Source organism: Scyliorhinus canicula, chromosome 3 (genome assembly GCF_902713615.1).
Source record: "Scyliorhinus canicula chromosome 3, sScyCan1.1, whole genome shotgun sequence".
In the NCBI taxonomy this organism is placed as follows: Eukaryota; Metazoa; Chordata; class Chondrichthyes; order Carcharhiniformes; family Scyliorhinidae; genus Scyliorhinus; species Scyliorhinus canicula.
In genome coordinates, this window is record NC_052148.1 from 259,925,549 (window position 1) to 259,931,281 (window position 5,733).

Sequence of the window (5,733 nt, forward strand, 5' to 3'; positions counted from 1 at the left end):
TTGACGACCGTCGTCAAGGTCGCGCCGCCGTGACGCACGGTGCCGCGCTCCTAGTCCCGCCCAGGGGGGGGAGAATCGGCCCCGGAAGTGGGCGTGAAGGCTGCCGTGGGTCACAGCCTGTCCCACGGCAGCCTTTACGATTCTCCACATTTGCGGAGAATCTCGCCCCCTACCTCTGACATCTGTCCTATACCTATCTCCCCTCAATTTAAAGCTATGTCCCCTCGTGCTAGACATCCGAGGAAAAAAGCTCTCACTGTCCACTCTATCTAATCCTCTGATTCCTTTCAAGCATCACCCTCTTCACCTGCAGGGACCTCCCTGCCCATACAAATCCCAGAATAATTTTATTCAGCCTCTTAAAGAAGGACCGCGGAATAAAGATGGGGAGACACTGAAAAACAAACAAGAACCGCGGGCGAATCGTCATCTTAACAGTCTGCACCCTCCCCGCCGATGACAGCGGGAGCGCATCCCACCTCCGGACCTCCTCCCTCACTCGTTCCACCAGTCGGGATAGGTTGAGCTTATGCAACTTGCGTCTGTAGGATAATTATTGGCCAAGACACTCGGAGAGCTCTCCCCACTCTTCTTCAATTTGTATTGTGGATCTTTTGCAAACAAAGCCTCAATTTAATATCTCCTCACAAAGAATAGGTCATAATTTTGTGACTGAATCAGAACTTAGACGTATAAAAAAGCGTCAGTTTTTCTTCAATACAGTCTACACAGATTACAAATGAGAACAAAAAGGTTCTCTGTAGAATAAATAATAAGCACAGCTCTACATGTGGCAATATAATTGTTCATTTTAACGGATTTATATTGCAAAACCCGTTCTTTACATTCCCCAGTGGTTTACTGAAGCTTTAGCAGCACCTACTGGATGAAGGAAAGCTATGATCCTGAGCTTATTACAGAGCGATGTTAATTGAATAATTATTTAAACATTTAGATCTGGTGCCATGAAGAATTCTATACTTTTCGAGCAATGCCGTGTTCCCGAGTTACAGGCACTGAGGGGGTGAAGGGGAGTGAAACATTGGGCAGGGACTCTGAAAGTGAGAGTAACCCAGAGTGAATTAGGCACAGCTCTCTGCTGAGGCCTCGCATCAAGGAATTAATTGTTTAAGGATATAGGATGTACCAGGTAAGATGGAGCCCTCGTTAACCGACTGCTCGGTTTGTTCTCCAATTCAGTTTTGGTTTATCAATCTCTCTTTCTGGCGTTAAGTTACTATGGAGTCAAAACATTCTCCAATCCAATCTTGGGACAGATGATGGCACATTATTCAGCTCCAGCTAAATATTCTTTTCCCTTCCCCCCCCCCCCCCCCCCCCCCACCACCACGTTTGACCTTGCTAAATCAGGCCAAAGCAAACATTGTGCCACCTGTTCGACCTATAGTTAAGCCTGAATCTCTTAATCTGTCTGAGCCATAATTACCCTATGATACCCCCATGATAATTAACTTACATTACTGTTGTAATGTAGCAAAAGTTATCAGTCAGCTTCTGCACAGCAAGCCCCCATAAACGGCAAGAAGACAGATGATCAGGTCATCTTATTTAATGATATTGGTGGAGTAATAAACATTAGTCAGAGCAATGGGGAGAACTCTCCTGCTCTTCTTTGAATAGAGCCATGGGATCTTCTACATCGACCTATGAGGGCAAACAGGGCCCTGCCTTAACGTAACATCTGATAGACAGCATCTCCTCCAGTGCAGCACTTGCTCAACATTAACCATCTACAAAGGTCATCACTGTCAAGCTGGAGACAAAAGGAGACAAATTACAGCTCCCAAAATGAAAGGAAGAGACAAGTACATTATAATGGACATGAATGTGGAAAATTGCAATGTAATGAACAACAAAGTTCATGACCCTGACATCTGCTTTACTTAGAAAAGTCAACAGAAACGTAGGAGTTGTCTCTAAATCAGGAACAGGCTTTCTCTTGTGAAAACAAAGTCAACATCCCACTCTTGACCATGTACTACTTTACGTGCCAAGTGCAGCGTTTAACACACATTGCAAAAATATTTTGAACGGTCCAAACATGCTTCCACAGCCTCGCTCCAAAGATTCGAGCCCATAACTTAGGTGCACAATTCAGTGCGGGCTAGAGAGTGCAGCACTGTTGGGAGGCGGGTACCATCTTCGAGAGGCCTGCTTTCTGAAATGGACGTGGAAGATCTCGTACACGGCATTATGTTATGATGAATATGTGAGTTCTCCCGCTGGACTGGCCAATTTTCGGCCCTCAACCAATATCACATCATGTGGTCATTTATTCAATGGCTGGACATGAAACCTTGCTATGTGTAAATTGGCTGATACTGTCAGGAAGCACGCTCTTCCTCAAAGGATAATGGAAATCTGGGACTCTCACCCCACAAAAGGCTGTGGAAAATAAATCCATGGAAATCTTTCAGGCAGGGATTGATTTATTTCTAAATAAGGAAATATGGTGCAAAGCAGGGGGGGTGACTGGGGTTGTAGAACCGACAACCGTGATCTCAAAGAGTAACCATGATGTGGAGATGCCTCATTCACCTGAGGAAGGAGCTGTGCTCCGAAAGCTAGTGATTCGAAACAAACCTGTTGGATTTTAACCTGGTGTTGTAAGACTTCTTACTGTGCTCAAAGAATAACAGACTAGACTCGAGGGGTTGAATGGCCAACTTCTGTTCCTAGGTGCTTTTGCTTTCATAGTAAGTAAATAATAAAAGTCATAATGATAAGTAAAACTTAAAAAGCCTTTCTAAATGACTATTGAGATTTGCACAGTGCTTCCAAGTGTTGAAAATCATGGCCTGTAACCCACAGTGTTACATTGCTCAAAGATAAATTTGGTTTTGTTCCATTTGATGACACATTCAGAAGTAATCCCTTGTTCGACTCTCCACTGTGCCTAATAACATTCCACACATGCAGAATAGGTTTTAACATGCTAAGGAATTCTTGGCACCCATTCTCATGGGAAGGGCCAGGCCAATCCCACAGAGTGCATGTACGTTATCCTGCGCTGGAATGTGATTCCCACAAAAGCACCATTGGCGGGAACGTGAGTCACGGCTGCACCCTGAAGGCTTGTGTGGGAGGTCAGCGGATCTGTGCACTGGCTGCCCGTTGCTAAACCTATCGAAAGGAATTTAATTGCCTAACCGTGAGTGAATCAACATGCAGGTAATAATGAATAACCCGTGGATGGAGTGTGCGGTTTTGATTTAAGTGGAGGCATGCTCTTGAGAAAGTGAATGAAATGGACTGTGACGGCAATCGTTTAGATACTGAGTCTGGATTCGGCAATCTTGAGTGATCCAACTTTTACGATTTAGGCAACATTTACTATTAATTTTAAAAGTGCATTTTGAACATGCAGGGTTCTGTTGATTCTTTAAAATATAATAATAATCTTTACTAGTGTCACAAGTAGGCTTACATTAACACTACAATGAAGTTACTGTGAAAATCCCCTCGTCGCCACACTCCGGGTACACTGAGGGAGAATTCAGAATGTCCAATTCACCTAACAAGCACATCTTTTGGGGCTTGTGGGAGGAAACCAGAGCGCCCGGAGGAAACCCACGCAGACACGGGGAGAACGCACAGACTCCGCACAGTGACCCAAGCCGGGAATCGAACCTGGGACTGTGGTGCTGTGAAGGAACAATGCTAACCACTGTGCGACCTAATATTTTAAAACTTCTGCTCCCCCCACCCTTATCACAACCGTAGTTTCCCAGCTGGTAGGACCACTGGGTAACTATTTTCCAGATCATAGCTAGATTTGCCCTGAAAAACAAAGAACCTGCATTTAAATGTCGCCCTTCATGACCCTAGCATGCCCCAATCATTTCACAGCCAATTAATTGCTTTATCAGGTGGAGCCCTTGTTTTTATGTAGGAAGCACGAAAGACAATTTGCGCAAAGTCCCACAAATAGCAATGTGATCGTGACTGGATCATCTTTTTTGTTAGTGATATTAGTTGACAGATAAATATTGGCTAGGACACCAAAGACTACCCCCCCCCCCCCCTTCCACTTCTTCTGTGAAAAACACCACAGAATCCTTTATCTGAGAGCCCAGACCTGGCTTCTTGTCTAATTTCAAGGCTAGTGCAGGACTTTCTCAGTGGTTGAACCAGACTATTGGGATAGATGACATGCTCCAGGGAAAAAAATTATTCGATCATAGAAAATTACAGTAAGAGGTCTTACAACACCAGGTTAAAGTCCGACAGGTTTATTTGGAATCACGAGCTTTCAGAGCGTAGCTCCCTCATCAGTTGACTTTATTTCAAATAAAACTGTTGGACTTTAACCTGGTGTTGTAAGACTTCTTACTGTGCTCACCCCAGCCCAATGCCGGCATCACCACATCATAGAAAATTACAGGATAGGAGGGGACCATTGAGCCTGTCGCACCTCTGCTGGTTCTTTGAAAGAGCAGTCACATTTCGTCCAATATTTCTGTTCTTTTACCGTAACTGTAAGAATCCTCATCCTCAAGATCCTCATCCACAACGAGCGTTTGTGTCGTTAGTCTGGGACTCTAGTATTGTCTCTTAGCATCCCTAATGGCTTTGTGGAGGTCGTACCTAGGTTTCTTGTATAGGTCAGGATCACCTGTCTTGAACGCCTCAGACCTGGACTTCAGTAGGTAGCAGATCCCCCGGTTAATATTTGAATGGCATCAAGAGTTATAGGGAGAAAGTGGGAATATGGCACTGAGAAAGAAGATCAGTCATTTTTTTTTTTATAAATTTAGATTAGCCAATTATTTTTTCTAATTAAGGGGCAATTTAGCGTGGCCAATCCACCTACTCTGCACATTTTTGGGTTGTGGGGGCAAAACCCACGCAGACACGGGGAGAATGTGCAAACTCCACAGGGACAGTGACCCAGAGCCGGGATCGAACCTGGGACCTCAGCGCCGTGAGGCGGTTGTGCTAACCACTAGGCCACCGTGCTGCCCAAAGAAGATCAGTCATGATCATAATGACCAGCAGATGAGACTCGAAGGGCCAAATGGTCTACTCCTGCTCCTAGTTTCCATGTTTCTATTATAAGGTCTACAATCATCATGATCTACTACTTTTCCAAGTTTTGTTCCATCTGCAATCTCTACAATGTTGCTTCCTGGTCTGAGTCTGAGCCATGTAGAAAGTCCGAAAAACATCCATCCACTATCATCCTTTGATCCCTGTCACTGGGCCAATTTTTTATCGATGCATACCACCATTTTCTTCTTATTAAACCTCCTGTGCGGCCTTCTGAAAGTCCATATATGCAACATTTACTACATTGCATTGATCCACCTTCTCTGTTGCCTCATCAAAAAATTTAATCAAGTTAGTCAGACACAATTTGCCTTTAACTACTCCATGCTGGTTCTCCTTAGTTAACCCATGTTTTTCCAAATGTATGTGCCCAATAATGAACAATATCTTCTCCACTACTGAAGCTCAGATGATCAGTCTGCAGTTTCCCAGTTCATCCCTCACCCCTTAAACAGTGGTAAAACATTAGCAGCTCCCCGGTCCTCTGGCACTACTCACCTATCTAGTGAGCAGTGACAGATGGTGGTCGAAGCCCCTCGCTACTTCTACCTTTGCTTCCTTCAACAACCTTGAATACATTCTACCTGAACCAGGTGATTTACCAACATTCAGTTTCACTAATCTTTTTAGTGCATCTTCTCTATCCATTACTATCGCATCTAT